General features: G+C 30.7%; 1 protein-coding gene and 1 long non-coding RNA gene across 6 annotated transcripts in view; one reads left to right on the top strand and one right to left on the bottom strand.

Moving 5' to 3' along the window:
- Positions 1–15860, top strand: part of Hph (HIF prolyl hydroxylase) — a 38983-nt gene that overhangs the window by 8214 nt on the left and 14909 nt on the right. The window lies entirely within an intron of this gene.
- Positions 417–9552, bottom strand: LOC143265240 (uncharacterized). Of its 4 annotated transcripts, XR_013039561.1 has the most exons (5): positions 9017–9552; positions 4229–4386; positions 2523–2675; positions 852–1347; positions 417–757 (listed from the first exon to the last, which is right to left on the bottom strand). It is a non-coding gene; the product is annotated as an uncharacterized LOC143265240 (long non-coding RNA). The 4 variants fall into 4 exon arrangements; XR_013039559.1 differs by having other exon boundaries at positions 417–1347; XR_013039560.1 differs by lacking the exon at positions 9017–9552 and adding an exon at positions 4768–5507 and having other exon boundaries at positions 417–1347.

Genomic DNA, 15860 nt, shown 5'->3' with positions numbered 1-15860 from the left:
AACTATACAGTAAATTTATCAGAAAATTGAGATTATATATTTTAATACTTATAAACAAATAGAAAATATTAATAAACTAGAATAAAATAAAATTATTTAAAGGAGAATGCAAATAATTGTTAAGTATATCAAAATTTGCTGTGGAATGTGTAGCAACATTTCTATTACATTAAATTGAAAAAATCAATAAGATTTTTATTTTTAAGTAATTCTGCAGCTAAAAAAGTTCTATTTGAAAAACTCTAAAATGATAATTAAATAAAAATAGTAAAGCAAGCATTAGTAATAAAACGGTGACATAAAAGCATTCGTTTTCATGAAAATTACTTTATTCTGAGAAAAACTTCATGATTTCTGAAGCTTTGTTACTTCAAAGATATATTCATGTAATTTTCTATAAACTAGTTTGTCTATTGAATATAAAAAAATATTTTGAACCAAATAAGGTACTCGATCAATTTTTCTAGGTAAACTAGTAATTGCTGTCGCCATTGTAGATGCCGCCATTTTGCGTTGTACTCCTTTAAAAGATGTACGCGGCAGGCAAATACGAATCGTATTAACCTATAACAATATTGCAATTGCATACAAAATATAGAACACGTTTTTCTACGTTTAAATATATTTAACTTCCAAGCACATTCCAGATGTGATATACATAATGTATGTTACATTATGTATATTATGTTCTGTTTTATCGTTTTTATTTGTACATATTCGTTAAGGTGGTCTTCACGTTACAGAGCGACAAATATCCCTGTATAACATATGAAGATCGTTATATAATTTCTTCGTTGAGAATGTGTATATTTAACTTCGACATGGACAAATCTGACCCCATTAATACTTACATATAACAAAGTACTTGTTCGTAGAAAAACAAATATAAATACATATTCGGTCAAAACTCAGCATTCGATACGCGAGGGTTGACATAAATTACCCATTTAAGAATTGATTTCAAAATTTTCTTCGGTGCAACAATTTGTCTATCGTATTGCAACAATGGCTGTGCTTTGATTAAATCCTTGCAAATGGCCGACCATATCTCGTTCTGTAACCTTCATGAAGGTGAAAGAATCGACGACGTGCAATATACATATGCATTTGTGCACACAGTTAAGCTCGGCGAACGAGAGCGTATGCCAATCGTCTGGGAATGATGTCATTCCTCTTCGAGGGTATTTACCGATCTCTTGTTGACTTTCCGATCGATTCAAAACACCTTCCGCACGATTTGAAATTGTGATCGTCGTTGTACGATGTTTTACGGTATTTTCTTGCGCAGACACATGGCTAGCCGTTTATCATAATACGAGATTCTTTTCTTGTGATATGTAGGTTACTCTGTAAAGGTTTTCATGCTTGAAAATCATTTATTTCATTGTAGTTTTATTATAGTTTGGTATGTTCATAAAATGTTTATCAGTATAGTAAGAGCCTAGAGGGTCAGTGGCGATATAGTGGAATAAAGTGACTCTTTTTTAAATTTAAAAGTTTTTGAAATATAGAATTTTAGAGATTTGGAAGTTTAGATTGTTGGGACTTTGGGAATTTGGGGATTTAAGAATTTGGGAATTTAGGAAGTAGGGATTTGGAAATTTGGGGATTTAGGGATTTGGGAATTTAGGAAATCGGAATTTGGAAATTCGAAAACTCAGAAATTTATGAAATTTACAAATTCCAAGATTAACAAATTTAAAAATAAAGAAATTTGCAGATTTGGTAAATGTAGACTTGAAATTTTGGAAATTTAGTGATTCAGAAATTTTCGAATTTGGGAATTTGAGAAATATATTTATATTCACAGGAAATTTTGTACTGTTTACCTCAACCAATTCTTCACGCCATATTGCTCGGTAATAGCGGCAAATTCAAACGTAATCTATTTTATGAAATACTGTGTGCATAAAAACATATAAGCGTATCATTTTTGTAGTATTCCAGGAAACACATAATTCCAACGAATCAGTCAGTTATAATTCAATAATTTGAGATTATTCTTTATCGTAGAATGCGTTATCTCAATTCCCGGTATTTTCTGAATTCTTTGTTTTATGGTTTGTTTTCAAGTGTGTATTTTATTTTAGAAATTTTGCACAGTATTGTACTACGCTTATGGATAAGTGCCGAGAGTTTATGTTGTAATCAGGAAGTAAGTACAATTAATGCTGCGAACATATTTTTCTGAAGTTGTTCAGATAAGTAGGGAAAAATGAAATTCCACTAGAGTTACAGTGATATTTATCGTAGTCGGATGATGATAAAGTGAAATTTCTGGGAAAGGTTTACAAACAAGCATTTCATAATCTTAAACTGATCCTTTATTTCTTTCTAGATAAAGCAGTATTAGGAACGTTTATATTTTTGAGGGGCGAACATTTTTAATACACAAATAGATAAATTAAAAGGCTCAACTATTTATTAACTGAATAGTTATATCAACAGAGTTAACGAATGGAATTTATTTTTTTGACGTATTTTATAGTATTTAGGTTATTTTGAATAAAATGATTCCTTACTTATGTTTAATGAGGTTAGGTCGCCTTCGAAGTTCGCGCCATTTTTCATATGGATGTTCAAAGGTTCCATTTTGGTTACTTTTTTAGTTTTTTGTTCATTCTTTTTATTTTGCCTCTAAGTATTGTGAAATGTAAACGATCTGTAGACAATATCTATAAAAACAGTCAAAATTATTAATGGAAAATTGAAGAAAAGCAAGAGAAATTTTGTTTTGAAATTTATAGATTTAGTTGATAAAGTGGAACGAGTACACATATTAAATTATACTAAACCAAATGTACAAGTATATCATATTATACTACACTAAACACATGTATTAAATTATAATAAAAGATAAATGTTACATATATTTGAACGTTGTATAAATAGTTGTGTACGTATATCGCGAAGAATATGAGCGAAACGTGCTACGAACTTATCGCATAATTCAATACACATGATAAATATTATAGTACAATTCCGACTACGTGAAAATTTCTGTGGTTTACAATACAAACCAATATACGTGGTTTTCTGTTTTTTATGTTCCAGATTTTAGCGTAACTATGCGGTTTTCCTTGTTTTATGTATGATGTATTTTGAAACTGTTCCTTCAAGAAAATTAAATCCTTATATGTGTGAGTTTTTACTCATATATGTAAGATTTTTGTAAAATATAACAAGTTTATAAATTCTTAGATTACTGTGTTTCCGCATTTCCAAATTCTTAAATTCTCAAATTTTTCAAACTGAAATTTTTTAAATTTCACAAATTTCTTAAATTTTCCCTATTTCTCAAATTTCCAAATTTCTCAAATTCCCAAATTTCACAAATTTCTCAAATCACCATATTTCCATGTTGCTTAAATTTTTTAAATTCTCAAATTTCTCAATTTCCCAAATTCTAAAATATTCAAATTTCTATTTCTTCAAATCCTTAACTTGAAAAGAGAACTCAACTTCGTCTCTCATTCCATCATCCAGGAAGTTATTTTCGTTACTCAAATTCGCCAGTCATTACGAGTTATATGATTTATTCAGCAAAGGTATAATTTAAAGAATCGCAAACGACCTTGAACGACCTTCGGAAGCTTACGGTCAATGAATTCGCATCCGAATGTCTGCACTTAGCCAAATGAAAACAAATAATACCAAAACTAAAGGTCGAAAAATCTGAAAGGTTCCATCTTGACGATATTTCCATTCACGATATATCCTTGAAACAAAGTTTTACTTGAACCATATTTTGAATAACAAATTAACCAATAATCGTGTGATTTATCTCAAATAGGTTATTCAGCTTCATTTTTTAGCACTCAATTTATTTTTAATAGGAATCTAAATTATATAAAAAAATACGTCGTGACTAATTTTGAATCAGATACAACTGGTTGATTGCAAATTACGCAGCAGACCATTTAAACATTTCTACGTCCTCAATCGGTGACTCATTTGGCAGAAACATATTTTCCGGATATGAAGTACATAAACGCGGGTTTCTTTTGTAAGTCGTGTTTCTATAAGACGTGTACAATAACTTCAACCGAATGGTTTTCCCCGAACCCGTCATGCAATATCTATTGTCTTATTTAGTTGAACGTTTTTCCCCTTGTTTCCTCTTCCTTCTAGATTGCGTAATATCTGTTTTTATCTTATTTTTTAATAAAGTGAATTAAAGGGACAGTTGTGAATTCTTATATGAATTCAATTTCTTTTTTGTGCTTACTTGGTACTGTAGTTTTTCTAAACAATAATTATTATTGTCGTTGTCGTCCTCCATTTTCTTTTTCTGATAACTGTGTTAAAGTACAATTTCTCTATTGTTATATCAATATATTTTTCCAAAATTTGTCATGGTGTTTTAAATTAGAATTACCTGTAAAGCTGCAAATGATCGAAATAAAAAATTTATTATTATTTTGTCTTCTAATCAGTATTAATTTTTTATTATATTAAAGATATAATAAAGTGTAATAATGTTACTGTACACACTTATACATGCTTCATAATATTTAAAATTTAAATAAATATATTCGTCAGTGGAAATAAATTTTATTCAGTATGGACGTGTGCGTATAATGTAATAGTGTAATCAATAATTCATAAAATGTACTTTAATATAACTCTTCAAGTATAAAGCATACTTTAATATAACTTTTCAAGTATGAAATATACTTTAATACAACCTTTTTATTCGTAAGCCTGTATAAACCGTTGAAGTAAGTAAAGTGCAGACTGTATTTATTTTTTTAAATAAAATGTTACCGTTGATCAAAGACGATCAATCGTAGCTCGTGACTCGAGAAATAAGTTGATTTCGAGTAATTAATTTCGCGGAACTTGTAAAGTCGATTTAGAGGATTAGCTAGGTTCGTTTTCCGTCGTAGTTTCAGATACACGAACACTACGTTATAAATAAATTGGATCGAAGAGAAGACATTCTCAATGACTAATCTATAAGAAATATGAACTACGTCATTCTTAATACTCCTTTGGCAGATTTCTTTGGTACTATCGATCGTTTAATCTTATACAATCCTCTCCTAACGTTTTTCGTATTTTACACGGAACAGTGAACGTATTAATGAACTTTGCATGTATTTCCTATTTGTACAATTGTATTTAATGAACCCAGAGGTTTGTACACCCTTGTTCAAAATTATGGAGCATTTTTTGCCTTCTTTGCAGTCAAAAGTGACTTTCAATACATGTGCTATATGTTTTATTAATAATATTGCATACTAACAGATTTTAATCTCCTATTATCTTGTATACATACACATTCAGTTTCAAAAAGATACACGAAAATATTTTTAGTACCGCGTTGTATCGTTTTGAAATCAATCATTTATTGCGTAATAGCGTAATACGCAGAAATCAATAAGATGCTTCTCTGACAACCAGTCAGTTTGAATATATTGAAAATGTCAGTGAATAGTTTTCGATGAAACTAAAAGATATCTGATAGAAATAGTTGTAAACAAATGCTTTCTCTGAAAATTTACAAAGAAAATTATGTTTAATATTATAAATCAGTAACATCATTTCAGTTAAAAAAAAAAAATTTAACTAGAAAAGCCAATAAATATTTCGAATGATTTTAATAATACGCAGTTCACTTATGCTTTGCAAGATACAAGAACTGTATAATGTATATAGGTATATTTGCAACAAGGATTTGCAACGGAAGTTTGAAGAGGATTTGCTGATTTATATTCATCAAGGTTTAAACCTAAAATTGATATGATATACGTGCTTTTTACAATACAGCAGACTCTAGTTATATTACCGCAGAGGAAATTGTGCGAGCGGAGACTTGACGAAGTTCTTTTGTTAGCGACGTATGACTCTCGGCAATCTTCGTGAATTTTCGTGCGTTACGCGTGGCGATATAATACGCGGCTATATAACGCGTGACGATTAGGTTAGGTTAACGATATCTAACGATATCAGTAGGTAACGATATTTAACGCGTGGAGATTTAACGCATGATTATATAATACGTGATTGTACGTAACTCGTGGCTATATAACGCGCGGTTATATAACATGAGATTATATTTAACGCGTGATTATAACTTATAATGGTGTCGAACGCTTTGACATTCAACGTGTGATGTTTGACGCGTATAAGCTCAGAATCTGGTGATTTAACGCGTGACTATATAACGCATGGCAATATAACGCATGGCGATATATAACGCGTGACAATATTTAACGCGTAGTATAATACGTGGTATAATATACAAGTAGTATAATAGCGTGGCAATATTTAACGCACGAAGGAGCAACACTTGGCGAATTAACGTATGGTTATATAACGCGTGGCTATATAACACATGGTTACATAACGCGTGGCTATATAACACGTGGTTATATAACGCGTGGTAATATTCAACGCGTATTATAATAGCGTGGCGATATGTAACGCACGAAGGAGCAACTCTTAACGAATTAACGTATGGCTATATAACGCGTGGCTATATAACACGTGGTTATATAACGCGTGGTAATATTCAACGCGTATTATAATAGCGTGGCGATATGTAACGCACGAAGGAACAACTCTTGACGAATTAACGTATGGCTATGTAACGCGTGGCTATATAACACGTGGTTATATAACGCGTGGTAATATTCAACGCGTATTATAATAGCGTGGCGATATGTAACGCATGAAGGAGCAACTCTTGACGAATTAATGTATGGCTATATAACGCATGGCTATATAACATGTGATCATATAACGCGTGGTGATATTTAACGCGTAGTACAATAGCGTGGCAATATTTAACGCACGAAGGACCAACACTTGGTGAATCAACGTATGACTATATAATGTGTGGCGATATAACGAGGTGATTCTGCTGTAATCGAATAGTACGAAGTACGAACATTCCACAGAATTGCGTGACAAGTGTTTCCGTCATTCTTAAACAGTTGTATAAAGATCCACTTATTTTTCATTTATCCTAATCAAGATCAATGAGTTATAGATTACTAAGATACACCTATTTTTGGCGAATTTTGTCCCTTATCTGGGGAACGTGACAAGTTGCACGTAACGTGTACAGCATCGAGTTTCTCCTGTTGAAGTTGCACTTTATCTTATATCTCGTATCGTCCAATGCTGCTAAATACATCGAATTATCTAAAAATAACAAGTTCATGATAAAATGAGAAATAAACGATTGATTTTAAATTTTAATTAATAAAGAAATCATGTAGGTGCAGTAGCAAATTATATTTGTAGTTTATCCTATGTAAGAATGGCGCGTTACGCATTCGATGCGCACGTGCAAATATCTGTCGCAGAATGGCGACACGGAAATCGAAAAAGATAATATTTAACTGATTACACTAGAGTCACTGTCTGGCTGCTCTAACGTTAAAACAAAACGCTTAGCCCATTACGTACGTTATCAATTGTCTACTTCAAGGTGATTCGATGGTGCACAATGGTTATTGATAATTATCGATGTCAATATTGAATATGGAAAATCTGATGATGCATTTCCAAAGAAAAGATGCTTCTTGTCTGACTTCGTACTTGCAAACATCTATTGAATGATACTTCTATTCAAGTACACTTATTTAGAAACGGACGAGCTAATGTCAAAACCTAGTAAGATATTCTGTGATAATAATTATATCTGCTATTGTAAAGGCAAGTAATGTCACATTTTCAAGAAATTTTATACCTTGGAATATACCTTTATTTTGGAATATGAAAAATTATGTTTGGGTTATTGGAAAATATCAAATTTTGAATAATTCTATTTTTGAAGCACCAAGAAAAATTAGAGCGAAAGATTTATTCAGAGAGTAGATAAGTTAGCTCATTTATCACATGATAAGGATGAGGAATGTGTCATTAGAAATGATACATTCAATATTTTATTTATGTATTATATTCCTTAGAATATACACTGACTTACGTCGATCTGAACTCAAATCATGTAAGATTATATAAGTCGAACAGACTTAATTATTAATGTATAGTATGATGTATGTAACATATTACACTTTTTATTATATACTTTCGAGTATACTTTATGGTATATGCTATTGGAATTATAGGAACTCTCAGATTAAAAAATTTGAATCTTTGGAAATTTAGGAATTTGAAAATTTAAAAACATTGAAATTTGGCAATTTGAGAATCTTTGGAAATTTTAAGTGTTGAGGAATTTGAGATATAGGAATTCTCAAGGGTAATAATTTGAAAATTTAGATATTTGGGAACTTGGGAAATGAGGAATTGAAGGTTTGAAAATTTGGAAATATAAAAGACTGAAAAGTTGGAAATTTGAAAATGTAAAGTGGAAATTTAGAAATTGGACATTTGGAAATTTTGAAAATTAGTAATTTGAAAATTTAGGAATTGAAGATTTGGAAATTTGAAAATAAAAAATGGGAATTTAGGTGTTTGGAAATTTGGAAAATTTAAAATTTGGGAATTTGTAAATTGAGGGTTTGGAAATTTAGAAATTTGGAAACTTGGAAAATTTAAAATTTAGGAATTTAGGAATTTGGGAATTCGGGAGTTTGAGAATTTGAAAATTTAGAAATTTAGAAATTTAGAAATTTAGAAATTTAGAAATTTAGAAATTTAGAAATTTGGGAATTTAGAAATTTAGAAATTTGGGAATTTGGGAATTGAGGATTTGGAAATTTGCGAATCGAGTAATTTGAAATTTGGTCATTCGAAAATTTGAAAACTCAGAAGTTTAGGAATTCATAAATTTACAAATTTTGAAACTTGGACTAAAAACTTTAGAAATTCAGCAATTTAAGAATTCAAAAATTTAGAAATCCACTAATTCAAGAATTCAAAATAAAAAATTTGTAAATCTTTAAAATCTAAAATGTAAAAATTAAGATCTTTCAAAATTTCTAAATCTGAAAAGTGTACAATCAGTCTCTTATACCAACGTCAAAAACAGTAATCACATCGAAACTCACGGTATCCGCATACTAAATATTACAAAGCTGTTAAAAACTTAAAATCTTACCTTCTCCAAAATAACTTATCGATGCAGAAGACGTAGTCACTTAGGACACGATAGTAGAGCACATAGTGGAGAACCGGAATATATTGTGGACAGTTTCGTTTTATTTTGGAAAGAAGCAGATTCATGAATGTTCTAAGCGATGACGATGCTCCCTTTACGCATACATCAACGTGTCCGGTTTACGAAACCACGGAAAAAAAAGAATGTACCACATGTTTCGTGGGTTACGTGCGAACGTACACGGCACCGAATGTAGTAGCAAGGTTAAAGCGTTATTTAGGTCAAGGCTAAGAAGGCAGTCCCTTATTTGTTCGTGTCCCTCGAGGTCTCCCGATAACACAGCCCTTTTCGTGCACGTGCGTTCATTCAGGGACCTTTGACTGTCGTACTTGTGTTTCACTGATACGGCTGACTGTGGCTATATCCGGTTTACATAAGCGTTTAACACGTAGGTACGTACATCGGTATACTTTGTAGAGGTGTGACTATCGATACTGCTTTCGATTGTTCGATGAATCGATAGCATCGTCGAGATAGTGAAGATGGTATCGTAGAGACTGATAGAGATATATTCTTGACTGGAGGGGGAAAATTTAAAAATACTTTAGTATACAGTTTTGTGAATAGCGACATTTTCAAATTGTTAAATTTCTCAAAATTCTTCAATTCTTTTCTTCAATTCAATTCTTTTCTTAAATTCTTCAATTCCTCAGTTTTTCAATTCTACAATTCTCAAATTTTCAATTTTTCAATTCTGTAATTCTTCAATTTTTCAATCTTTCAATTCTTCAATTTCTCAATTTTTCAATCTTTCAATTCTTCCATTTCTCAATTTTTCAATTTTTCAATCTTTCAATTCTTCCATTTCTCAATTTTTCAGTTTTTCAATTTTTCAATTCTTACATTCTGCAATTTTTCAATTTTTCAATCTACAATTCTCAAATTTTTAATTCTTCAATTTTTCAATTCTTCAATTCTTCAATTTTTCAAATCTTCAATATCCAAATTCTAAATTTCTAAATTTTTAAATCAGAAAATTTCTCACCAAGAAATCAAATGACTTCTTTCCTCTATTCAATTCTACAGTGATCGACAATCCACATATTATGTAGATTAAATCAAATCTGATCATAGAATGTATCTCAATTTATACGACTTAAATATGACGTATCATTTACTCCAACATGATTGATATTGTTCCTATCGTACAAGCTCGGCTACAATAATTAATATAAAATATGTAGTATTGCAAGCATGTATATCAGAGTTGCAGAAATATCGTATCGCTTCGTTTTGTGCAACTCATGAATCATGCGATTTCCTTGTTGCAACAAATCAGATCTTGTTTTGAATTAATGCTAGCTCGGTCGTTGTCTTTTATGATGCTGTTGCCGTTTAATGGATACATATGTATTCAAGAGATCAACACCAGTGTACGGTACATTCGTATGTAATATTTATCGTGTACCATGAATTGCAGTTTAACATTATCATAGTAATTTTTTTTTGTATTTTATTTTTAATTAATAGTAATGAATGAATGAAGTGTCTATTTTCAAAGTCATACGTTAGTTAACGACGTGAGAAAATTGTAATGGTATTGAGGATTTTATGAATGATAATATGTTTGAATAAAAAGACTTTTCGAATACATTAGAGCAAGGTTTGTCATATTTTTATGAGCAGCAACTTTCTAAAACACCAATAGTAATTTTTTAAGATTTTAAAATTTCCACGTTTTTCAAATTGGTATGCTTACAAATTACAAAATCTCAAATTTTTAAATCTTAAGAATCAAAATTCCCCAAATTCTCAAATTTCAAAATTCTCAAAATTCTGAGATTCTCAAACTTCCAAATCTCAAAATTCCAAATTCTCAAGTTTCCAAATCACAAATTTCAAAAATCTCAAATATTGAGATTCTCAAACTTCCAAGTCTCAAAATTCCAAATTCTCAAGTTTCCAAATCTCAAATTCCAAATTCTCAATTTTTGAAATCTCAAAATTCCAAGTCCTAAAATTTTAAAATTTTCAAAAGTTCAAATTCCCAAATTTTAAGATTTTCTAACCTCCAAATCTCAAAATTCCAAATTCTCAAATTTTGAGATTCTCAAAATTCCAAATTTTCAAATTTTGAGATTCTCAAAATTCCAAATTTTCAAATTTTGAGATTCTCAAAATTCCAAATTCTCAAGTTTCCAAATTTCACAATTCTCAAAATTCCAAATTCTCAAATTTTGAGATTCTCAAACTTCCAAATCTCAAAATTCCAAATTTTCAATTTTTGAAATCTCAAATTTCAAAATTCTCAAACTTCCAAATATCAGAATTCCAAATTCTCAATTTTTGAAATCTCAAAATTCCAAATCCTCAAATTCTAAAATTCTCAAAATTCCAAATTCCTAAATTTTGAAATTCTCAAACCTCCAAATCTCAAAATTCCAAATTCTCAGACTTTCAAATTTCAGAATTCCAAATTCTCAAGTGAGAATTTGATTCCAAATCCAAAAATTTCAAATTATTATCCCAAAATTTGAAAGTTGTTCGAAAAAGGTCCAAAGTAACCTGACAGTATTAAAACAGTTTAATGCAATCAGCATATATGTTTCACTAACATCACAAGAAGCAGTAGATCATGTCCGATAACTGAACAGAATAATCCGAAACGTCTGATCGGAGAGATCAGTTACACATCTCACTAAAACCACACATATGCTAACGACTGAATAATAATACACTCGATGCACACGAGCAACTTCTCGTGTGATTTTGCTGCGATCACGTGTCTTCGTTTCAACCAAGGAAAGAAAAACGCGATCGTAGCTGGATCATATCGCATAGAAAAAAGTCGCTCGTGTGCATCGAGCTTAAATAGGTCATGTTGTAATTCTGCGTAACAGTAGTCATTGAGAGAAAAGGGATAGGAAGTATAATGCACCTTTTTTCCTACCTGATGCTACGTGATGTTTTGCACGAAATAAGTCAACGTGCCCGAAGTTTCATTCAACACGACGTCCTGCACGTCGTCAGGTACTTACCTTGCTGCAGCACTTAAGTACACACAGACACAATCGTAACTTTCACGACGGAACCACTTTTGTCTGTACATTTTATAAAACACAGCGCATTCAGCTTATGCCTGTGTAACAGTACATAATACTTCTATAGATGTTCTTTGCATACAAATTAACTCTTTCGTGATCATTTTATCGAGTATTGTTCGAAAACTTTGAGAAAATATACTTTGTTGAATTTTATACTTGTATAATACATGTTTTATTCTCATATTGAAAATATTTAGTAGGCTTCCATATGGGAAATTTTTAGGTTTATTAAGTTATACATTTTTATTTTGTTAAGTTACACATTTTTTATTTCTCGAGTTACAGTTTCTTAATTTAGTGGATTACAATTTTTTAATTTATTTTGTTACAACTTTTTATTTTATTGAGTTTAAATTCTTTTTTGGAAAGTTATACATTTTTCCATTTATTAAACTTTAAGTATTTAGTTTATTAAGTTAGTGAATCAATTGGCGGCCTTCACCATTTTTTTTTTCAAGAAAATTTTTCACTCAAATTTAACAAATAACTGACTTGAATAAAAATAACCAGAATTTTAATCAAAAATTTTTTATTACATTCGTGCGAATTTTTGATCAAATTTTTTTATCAGGTTTAATTTTGTATTACTTTTTATCTGTCCTTTTATCAATTTTTTTATCAGTTTTAGACTTCAACAATTTTGAAGTAAAACGTGTTAAAAGGTCTGAAATTTAATTGCCAATCTATCTTCTGATAAAAAACATAAATTTTACAAATTAAATATTTTGATAATCGTTTTATTATATACCGTATTATACCACAAAAAGAGTTTCTTCTATATAATTTTATACTTGTTTTACATTTCTAAAATGTGTAGACTTAACAAGAATGCAACTGAAGAAATAAATTCTGTATTTATCTTTGATAGAAGAGCAAATGTTATCAATAATTTGTGAGTATTCACACAAAACTATTACAATAATAATTATCAGATAAGTCCAAAAGTTCAGCAGTATATTTATCTTCATTTTACTTGTTTCTGAATGAAATTTGAACTGTTTTATAAGGAAGAAATTAAGAAATCACTCGTAGGATGATAAAGTTTCATTGATAATGACGGTGAATATATAATTGATCGAATGAAAGTACAATATCTTACAAAAGTATTGGTTTGCATCTCAGAGTGTTAATAAATAATACGCTCATTTACATGTTAGAGTTGTGTTTTAAAAATTAGATTTTAACTAAAGTATTAGGGCTACTCATGAATTATGTCATTTTTTAATACTTGTACCATGTTCTATTTTATTTAACACTTGGTACAAATTAATTTACGGTCTTATCGTGGAGATAAATGATTAATTAATCTGTACAAGTCATATAATTGATCTGTACAATTAATCAATAATTCATCAATAATTGATATCTATAATTAATCAATAATTAATCTCTACAATTAATCAATAATTAATCTCTACAATTAACCAATAATTGATCTGTACAATTAATAAATATTTAATCTCTACAACTTATCAATAATTAACCTCCACAGTTAATCAATAGTTCTCGCTATTATTTCCAAAAAAAAGACCATTCGAATGATTTCTAACTCCCTATCTCCCCAAAAATGGTAGACCCTGATGTTAATGAAGGTTCGTCCACATGTGGCAATATAACGAAAGTCTACTGTATTTCATTAATTCGACCTGAACACATACATTTGATTTATCACCACATTGGAATGCAACCGAACAGCGAATACTTTCACGAGCGATTGTACATTCGTTGAATTTACCAATTTTTCATATCCTGCAAAATGCGAACGAACTTCTGAACTAGACACAAGTTAGAAAGTCAGACCGAAAACAGATAAGAAAATTGTATCAAACTGTTCTCGTAGAAAATCGTTGAAAAAACTGATTAACATTGTTTGTGTTTTATAGGTCGTTTCGATTGCGTTGTCTGAATGTTATTATTACCAGCTTAATCGGCACCGATTAAAAGTACTAAAGTACTTGTCGTTTTTATTTTAATGTTCTTGAAATGGTAGTATCTACGGAATGTAAAAATGTAGAGAGAAACATGTCATTTCTTGCGGCAAAAAATTTATCTGACAGATAATATCCTTTGATGCGCTGAATAATTGCCCGTATAATTTGACGTCCGATAAAGTGTCTCAAAATCATTAATTATACAAGCGAAGTGCAGGGAATGATGAAACGTCGGACTATAAAAACTATTGTATTTCAAGAAGAAAGATACTCCATATTGAATCCGTTTATTTAACTACGGATAATACGAGATTATGACCAACGACATTCTTGCCATTTTCGTTTGTAATCGAAAGAAAAAGAGAAATAGAAGGGAAAAGAAATGTCTGACGTTGATAAGCGATTATTAATGTCGGTTTACATTTCGCGAAACGGGTCGTTTGAAACTCCCTGTTGCCATACCGGTTGCCGTATTTTTCCAGCTTGATGAATTGCATCAAAAATTCCACGCGTACACGTACAGACACACGGAGATTGATACGATTCCGTACGCTTGCTAATCGACGAAATGTTCATTGGCGTAACTAGGATTTTTGTGTGGGTTGGGCTGGGTGTCCTAGATTTCACTAACAGAGTTAACTTTCGATATTAAATGTGACCTAATAGCGTTTAAAAATTTGGGAGCTTGATTCGGGAATGTGGGAATTGGTAAATGTTGCAAATAGGAATTTGGGGAATTAGGAAAATGTTGGGAATAGAAATTGGGGGAATTCAGAAAATAACGATAGATAGAAATTTAGGAAATTAGGAAATTGGGAAATTAAGGTATTTGTAAATTAGGAATTACGACATTATGGAATTGGGGCATTGGGACATTGGGGAATTAGGGATTTGGAAATTTGGAGAACTGGGAAATTAGGGAATTGGGATATTAGGAAATTAGAGAATTGGGGAATTAAGGAAGTGGGGAATTAGGGAATTGGGAAATTAAGGAATTGGGAAATTAGGGAATTGGGGAATTAGGGATTTGGAAAATTAGAGAACTGGGAAATTAGGGAATTGGGATATTAGGAAATTGGGAATTGGGGAATTAGAGATTTGGGAAATTGGAGAACTGGGAAATTAGGGAATTGGGATATTAGGAAATTAGAGAATTGGGGAATTAAGGAAGTGGGGAATTAGGGAATTGGGAAATTAAGGAATTGGGAAATTAGGGAATTGGGAAATTAGGGAATTGGGGAATTAGGGATTTGGAAAATTAGAGAACTGGGAAATTAGGGAATTGGGATATTAGGAAATTGGGAATTGGGGAATTAGAGATTTGGGAAATTGGAGAACTGGGAAATTATGAAATTGAGAAATAAGGGAAATGGGGGATTTAGGAATTGGGAAAAGTAGAACATTGGGAAACTAAGTAATTGGGAAATTAGAGATTTGGGAAATTACGTAATCAGGAAATTAGGAAATTGGGATATGAGGAATTGGGAAATTAGAGAATTGGGGGATTAGAAAATTGAGGAATTGGGGAATTAAGGATTTGGGAAATTGGAGAACTAGGAAATTAGGAAAGTGGAATATTAGGGAATTGGGAAATTAGGTAATTGGGAAATTAAGGAACCAGGAAATTAGGAAATTAGGAATTGGGGAATGGGGAAATTAGGTATTGGGAAATAAGGAATTGAGAAATTAGAGAATTGAGAATTCTTAAACTCGCTCACATTGAATTTCTAAATTCCCAAAAATATAAATATTATCTTCTACATTCCCAAATTTGTAAATTCTCAAATTCATAAATATCAAATTTTTGAA

The sequence above is a fragment of the Megachile rotundata genome, chromosome 10 (assembly GCF_050947335.1).
Source record: "Megachile rotundata isolate GNS110a chromosome 10, iyMegRotu1, whole genome shotgun sequence".
Lineage (NCBI taxonomy): Eukaryota > Metazoa > Arthropoda > Insecta > Hymenoptera > Megachilidae > Megachile > Megachile rotundata.
This window is presented reverse-complemented; position numbering and strand designations above follow the sequence as displayed.